This window comes from Lactuca saligna, chromosome 5 (assembly GCF_052625555.1).
Source record: "Lactuca saligna cultivar CGN05327 chromosome 5, ASM5262555v1, whole genome shotgun sequence".
Classification (NCBI taxonomy): domain Eukaryota; kingdom Viridiplantae; phylum Streptophyta; class Magnoliopsida; order Asterales; family Asteraceae; genus Lactuca; species Lactuca saligna.
The window spans coordinates 150279006-150287275 of NC_136421.1; positions in this window are offsets into that span (position 1 = coordinate 150279006).

The window sequence follows — 8270 nt, forward strand, 5'->3', positions numbered from 1 at the left end:
TAGAGATAATAGAAATTTTTCTATAAAAAGTTCATTAAGTTATATCACATTTATGTTGCATCATCACATCATACCCTCTTAGCTTTTCAGTCTGTCACCTGTCGTACTAATGATTTGTAGATCTCAAATTCTCTAGTTCAACCTCTAATTATTGTGATTTCATTTCTTTTATGTAGCACCCTCTTCAATTAACGAAATACACTTAATTGTTGTTATTCGTAATTTTTTTTCCAAATGGAACTACAACCACTTTTATCATTAATTACCGATGATGCAACAAATCTCTTTTATATAACTAGATCAAATCTTTACCCTCTGACCTTCTATTTGTTGGGGCTTTGATACAAAATATAAATTTGTTTTTCACAAAAACCGGTAAGGGAAGACTTTAAAAATAACAAGTTTATTTTTAGTTCATAACAAAACCAAACCATCATGGATCAATTTATAGAGGTTAGAATGAAATAAAAACAAGCATATGATGTTTTAGAGATAACATTTGAAGCCTTTGAACCCACTTGGTTTTGGGGTGTTGATGAAGATGTAAAGATCAAAGAACTTGATCTTCTCGACAAGTATCCACCATCTAGGTTAAGGCACTTGGAATGCTAGTTCCTTCTTGTATAAAGTACTTCTTAAGCCTTTAAGTGCTTAACTAAAATAAGCACTAAAAGAGAAGCACTTTAAGCCACCAAAAAGACTTGAATAATCTTCAAAAGAATGAGGGCTCCAAGCCCTTTCATGCCTATGGTTTTAAGAGAGAAAAAGAGAAGAAGAAGAAGAAGTATTTCACTTATCAAAAAATGCAAGCCTCATGCATTTCTTATATAATCCATTCAAAGTAAGGCTTTTATTTATTAAAATACTCTAAAGTATTTCTAGCCTTTAGAAGCATGAGAGACAAAGCACGGAGGTTGAAAAACAACCCTTATATTTTAATATTTTTGGCCATACCTCTTGAAAAGAGAAGGATTCTTTATTTTTTATAAACTCCAAGTTTATAAATATAAACTTTGTCTTTAGATAAAAGACAAAAGAATCCAACTAGTCCAAAATATTATGCATAACTTATTAATTCATACCATATGAAATAATAACTATTTATACTCTCTTATAATTATTATTTTCATAAAACAATAATTATTCCATAATTATAATACAAAAATCGATATTATTTATTAATAATAACATTAATAATAAATATACAAAATGTGCCAACTTGATAAAGGTGTGACCCTATAGGATCATATATTATTAGCAATATCACTCCATAATGATTCTCAGGCATATAGATTTAACAATCTCCCACTTGCACAAGATTCATTATAGATTGACATAGACAATAACTGATGTCTATCAACGGGCTAATGCCCCTAATAATAGAAGAAGGGTGCCATCTCATCAACAACCAATTCCAGGAGCTCTAAGCTACAATTGTTACTAAAGGTGTGGTATCAATTAGTCCTTTGTCTCAGATATCATACTGAACATGAGATATGGATTATCATGAATCTCATTTACTGTCCAACTTTAACTAAGGCCTTATATGTCTTGCTCTCAATGAATAAGAGGGAAAAATTGCATCTCGACTACATACGCCCATCATTGTAGTTCATGGTATACCCAACAATGGCCCATTTGACTGCCCTTTTACAGAACAATGTCAAACCATGTCAAAGCACAAAAATTCCTACATTTCAAGTCCCAAATATGCATCTTAGGTCTAAGAGTACAAAGATACAACCTTGATCAAAACATCACTCTTGACTACGATCCATAAAGTGGTTTTGATGCGGGTCAAGTCCAATACTTATCCTCCTAATCAAGTATCTATGAAGTTAGTAGCAACTCTTGTTGTTCTCATCTCCATGAGAATCCACCACGCTAATCATATTAGTCTTACCTCATTGATGTACTTAAAACTATGAACGATTATGGACATTTAGAATAACCTAGTTATTCAGGTATTTAAACATGCTAATATAGAACACACTAACTATTCAATGAATGACTCATATATAATATCTCAACCCATTACAATATATGTTGTCTTTATTGTTCCAATATCCAAATACTAAATTTCAATCAATACATCTACATATATCGACAAGACCCTATAGCACCCACTTGACTTTCATGCTTCAGCTAATGTTGGGGCTTTTTTAAGTAGATTTATCAAACTTGATTTCTGTAAACTTTGCGAATACAATCACTTTTAGTTTTATATATAACTCATATATAAAGAAAAACTATTGGCAATGAATTAGATGCTTGAATATGACTTAGATACCAATACTTACTTAATAGGATTACTCATAGTCATAATGAACTATACATTAAGCATCTTTGTACATGGTTCTCCAAACAATGAGGTACTCTAACTTTGATGTGTAAGTGTAATTAAAATCTACGTGGAACCACTATCCATGTAACTATTTCTTCATTCATAATGAGGTCACTCCCGATTGTGACTGAGAGTCATCTCAATCTATTTGAAAATTTAGCACATGTGTAACAACTTTAAACATAGTTTTCTTTCAAATACTTCATAGACTAGGGATATTTCTCTAGTTCTCGCAAGTACTTTAGAATATTCCTGTAAGTCACACAATGAATTGTTGTTATATTATACTGGCATCAGTTGACATGCTCTAAGCATACGACATATTTGGCCTTTATGCATAACCATGACACATATGATTAATCTAATTGCATCAGCATACGGAATACAATCATATTATCTCGTTCAAAAAATTTGCACTAGGACTTTGCTCAAAATCTTATCATGTGGTTTTTGACAAGATAACTCTCTGAGAGTCCTTTATCTTAAGCTGTTTAAGAGCCTTGACAATTAATGCAATTTTACTTAATCCTTTAAGTTGCCATGATCTATCTATATAGATCCTTATTCCATGAATTAACATGTCGACTAAATATAACATTAGGAATGTTACTACGCTCCCACTAGCTTTGTAGAAAACACAAGGGTCATCTGGATTCATAATTAAATCACACCATGTAATTAACTTATAAGAAAAAATAATCGTACTTTGAGATGTTAGATTAAATCTTGGAAAGATTTTCTTTCATGTATGTTTTCTCCTCTGAAAATTCACTTACTCTTTATAGTCAAACTATATCGAGGAATATTAATCAAGCCCATACTTGATAATCATACATGAATGCATCTCTATGTGTTTTATTAGTTTTTGATCAACTATTGAGCAGACTCAACAATAGTTGAAAACCTGCTAGTTCTAAACTATAATGCATTTATCTTATGGATCTTTAGCTATTAAAGTTCCAAATTTCTCCCACTTAGAAAAAGAAATTTCTAAGCACTTGTCTAATGGAATGACAATTAGTGGGATTAGTAAAAATTTCATCCTAAACAATCATTTAGGATAGTTTACATATAGATATCTGAAGTATCATCTAAGTCAGACTTCTCTAACTTGGTAAGGTCTAAAACAGTGAAAAGTACATCTCGCAAGGTCAAAATACTGAAGACAGACCACAGATGATACCAAATGAAAGGTACATCTTGAAAGGTCAAACAGAGATAACAGACCCCAGACGGTATCAAACGAAAGATACATCTTGTAAGGTCAAACAGAGATAACAGACCCCAGACGGTATCAAATGAAAGATACATCTGGCAAGGTCAAAACAGTGTGACTCTGAAAAAGGTGACATCAGCATACAATGTAAATCGCTGACAAAATACTGTTACCTTAAAGCCATGAATTATAAGGCAACCCAGGATACTCGTAACCATACTGACTAGAGTACTAGACGCCCTACAAGCATCTATATAATGTGACATTTGTCACCCCTTGGCTTGGTAGGCCGTGGACTGTAGCTAGTAATCAGGGTGCGGGGTTGTCAATCCCGTATAGGCCTATACACACAATGTCCGCTCTCCCTACAGGAGACTCTGGTTACCAACTAGACGATGGAGAAAGGCCGCGTCCTGAAGATGCATCCCAAATAGAGGATAGTGTGTTACTAGGAGGGAGTAGGTTTCTTATGTAAGTGTAGACTAGAGGTATAGACTCTTAACTGAATTGACTGAAGAAAACTTGTATGTCTATGCTCGTATACGTAATATATATCTAATGAATCGAATGACCTTCAGATGGACATCCGATCCCACCAGACCACATCTCAACGAAGAAAAGGAAATAGGGCGGACAAGCCTTCCTAAGTCCTTCAATCATTATTTATATGCATCTATACCAGCATAAACATACATCTAACTACACTTGAGTGTGTATCATACGGTGAAGTATAAGTGTACAGTGGAACATCTGAGTCGTGAAGTATAAGTGTACAGTGGAACATCCGAGTCGTGAAGTGTACGTGTACAGTGTGGGATAATCGAACCATGAAGTATGAGCGTACCAAGTATAAGTGTATCACGAAGCAGAGACGACAATAAGTGATGTAAGAATGTCTATCAAGTATAAGTGGAGTAAATTCGTTATCCAGTATAAGTGAAGTAGAAATCGTATCACTAAGTAAGAGCGTGAATAAGTATAAGCATCATCAAGTATAAGCGACTATAGGTATAAGTGAAAGTGTTACCGAGTCAGAGTATAAAATAAGTATAAGTGAAGCAGCAGTATTTTATAAGTAAAAGTATACGTCGAAAAGGGAAATCTTTAATGAAAAATCTTTATGTACAGAGAAAATCATAAATTGTATTCCTTCGTAAAATATGTTTAAAACCTTAGAGGATCTTTCATAAACCAGTTTAGAATGAATTTGAATAAATCAGTATAAGTAAAAGTTATGAAACAGGTAAAAGTCATTTTAGTGTCCCACTCGGTAAAACAGTGTAAAGTGGTAAAATCTAGTGCATGCGGGTTATCAATCATATGCGATTGACATGATAACTGGCATGTTTAACTTGTATTCCCCCCCTATAAAACATTTAAAATCATTTAAAAGGTTCATTCAGGGGTATGAACTCACCTGGTGTAAGTAGGTCCGACGAAAGTGCCGATTGGGCGTTCGGGGTCACGCAAGGACTTGAACACACACACGGACCTATTTTAACATATGATAACATATGTTCACATACAATTAGCATATAATATACTAATTAAATAATTATACACACTCAAAGGAGTGGAAAACACTTTTGGTTGAGTGTTTGGGGTCCCGGGTAGCATTTACAGGTGCTAAGAGTCTCTTATCAGTTGTGGGACTTTGCTATACTCACATATCAAGTGTGTAAATGGATTTAAAACACCAACATGGACCAAACAAGGAGTTTACGGCCCAACCTAAGGGAGTTTACGGCCGTAAACTCCCAAGGTCCTTTTCTTGGGTGTTTGATGCTTCTAGCTTGTTCATTGAATTATTCTAAGCATTTTTCCTAAAGGGCATGAGTGGATTTGAGGTTCCTAAGGGCCTTATAATGGAGTTTATGGCCTAAGAACAACTCCTAAAGGAGTTTACGGCTGTAAACTCTAAATCATTGAGTTTGGTGATGTTTCAAGCCCCTAATGCCTTTCTAGTGATTTCTAATGAAGTTTGATGCTATTTTGGGTGATTAAAACCAACATTTGAGGGGGGTTTTGGGGAGTTTACGGCCTAGATAAATGCTTGGGCCATAAACTCCAAGAAATCCCTCATTTTCCTTGTGTTTAAGCCCTTACATCCTTCCTAACATTTTATAGAGATAGCCTATGGTCATTTGGGGGACAAAAACTAACTTTTGGGCATGATTTAGGGTGTTTACGGCCTTGACCTTTGTCTGGGCTGTAAACTCCTTTCTTTAAATCATTTTGGAGTGTTTCAAGTGTCTAAACTCAAGAGGATAAGTCCCTAAATTATGTAATAAGCCCTAGGATGAGTTTGGTGCACATTTGGGACATTTTGACATGATTTTGAGGAGTTTACGGCCTAAGCTTGTGCTTGGGCCGTAAACTCTTGTTTGAGTCCTAAAATCATGCCTTTTAATGTTTAAACACTCCTAGGCTATATCCCCTAATTATTCCTAAGCTTATGGAGAAGTTTAGAGGCATGTTTGGCACCATTTTAGGGGTTTACGGCCCTAGAGTGTTCCTGGGCCGTAAACTCCTTATTCCATGCCTTCTTGGATGAGTTTTGGGCTATAAACATAAATCACTATGTTTAGAATAAGCTAGGGTAAGCGGACTTACAATTTGGAAGCGTTTGGTTGTGGTTTCGGGGAGAAAATGGGTCTAGAGAGAGAGAGTATAGAGAGAGAGTGTAAAAAGTCTTCAATAGACTCCACTCACCCTTATATAGGGTTTTGAGTCGGGGTACAGTGTAATTCTACCCGATACTGCCGTTAAACAGGGCTTTTGGTCGCACCCGATTTAGTGGTCGTAATAATAAAACTTGACACTTTCCAAATGAATGAAAATGTGTGTCCTGTGTTTTATTTCCTTTTTCACGACTTAACGACATGCAAACATACACAATTGAAATGTTTATTAAATTTGACGGCTTCTTATTAACGGAACTTTTGAACAGTGGAAAATTCCGTTAACGGTAACGGAGAAATGTAACGGGACAACTTGGGTTGTCACATCATCCCCCCGTTAGAGGGAATTTCGTCCCGAAATTCAGATCTAGGCAAGGAAGTAGGTATGAATGGCCAAGTAGAGGTAAGAGAGTACTTCCTATGTGGTTGTCCTTGCATCCCCGAGTGATCTCTGGTCTGTGTTTATCATTTCAACAGACCCTCGCGTACGGGATGCGGATTCCGTCTCGTGTAGCTAGTGGGTTCCAACTGGTGTATCTACAAGCTTAGGGTTCTCGATGGATTCTATCAAGATGAGTGAGGTACGAAGAGTGTTGTCGGGAATTCACGTATCAAGTCTAAGAAGTGAGTCAATCGAATGTGAACCTTGTGGTATATCCGAAAGTAGTAGCGGCCTGAAAAGGGTCGGACCATGTCTCCATAAGGATTCTCGGATGGTCCTAAGCTCTCGGAAAGGAGTAGAGCTTTTCAGTACAAAGAACATAGTGTACTTCTATGGCAAGATAAACACTGGCGTGATCTCCATTACGAAGTTCCTAACGTTCTCGCTTGTACTGGATGTGTAGTCCTTCAGGTTAGTCCTTAGGAAGCTCAGGTGGTCTTCGGTTTCGTGTTTTCTTTCAACTGGCTGATAGAGGCTTTCTAGATCGTCGAGTGGGTTGCGTGACTATGGTTATCGGTTTGCTATAGAGTGTCTATCTCGCGCTTGTGCAAAATGAACCTGCACTAACGAAGCTTGAGATACGGAAACCCTGAGGATCGAGGAGTTAGGGTTTCACTAGATGAACGTTGGACTATCTCGGGAGGTGGTTCTACTATCTCTGCGTGAGATAGTATTCGTGGAACACCTAACAGTCCAATGAATCTCCAAGACTGTGGTTTATTCTAGCATGGAAAGTGCATGCTCTTGCATAACCCTTCGACTAACACCAGGGCTGGTGTCAAGTCTATAATCTCTTCGGGATCAGGGTCACGAGGCTTAACGCAACTACGTTCGCACTTTACCAAGTATTCTTGGCTGCGAAGGTTATCCTATGGTTCTCGGCATTCTAGTGTCCTCTTCGGAGAATGTATTCCATCGTCTACAGGGCGACGACGATTTCCTCCATGCAATAGGGTAGAGGATGATAGGCACCACTTGTCTATAACGAGGTGGACGAAGTGCCTGAGTAGTGTGGGCATATACTGCAACTACTCATCTGAAGGTTCTAGGTTTTTATGGTCTAGGTAGAATCTAGTGAGTATAGAATCTTCTCACTCGGAACTCTTAAGAGTTCAACCCGTAGTGATTTTCTTTTGCCTCGATTTCCTATTTTATGGAATAGGGTGAAAGTACTTTGCTAAGAGGTTCGTGGTAGAGCTCATACCAAGCCTAACCGCAAATACCGCGTGTATGCGAGTAGTATACAATTGAGGTCAGCGGGACGTTCAGCTGTGCGAATCCACCCCAAACCCACAACCCAACGAGGAATAGGGAATAGGGAGGAAACACACACCTTAAATCTTTTTGATCTCAATTATATGCCACCCTTATGCATATACCTGGTTATAACGGTCAGTATCATGAGTTCTATCTTCTGGGTTCACGAACCTGATGTGCGAGGTGCGAAGGGTTTGCCGAGGGAATCTACGGAGTATGCTTCGGTTGGTTGTTGTCTTCTGGAGTATCTTGTAGTGTGTTTCACTTCGGTGTTCATCTGACTACGAGGGGTCGGTCAACAGTGTATGGTACCCTCCTGTGGGTACTTCG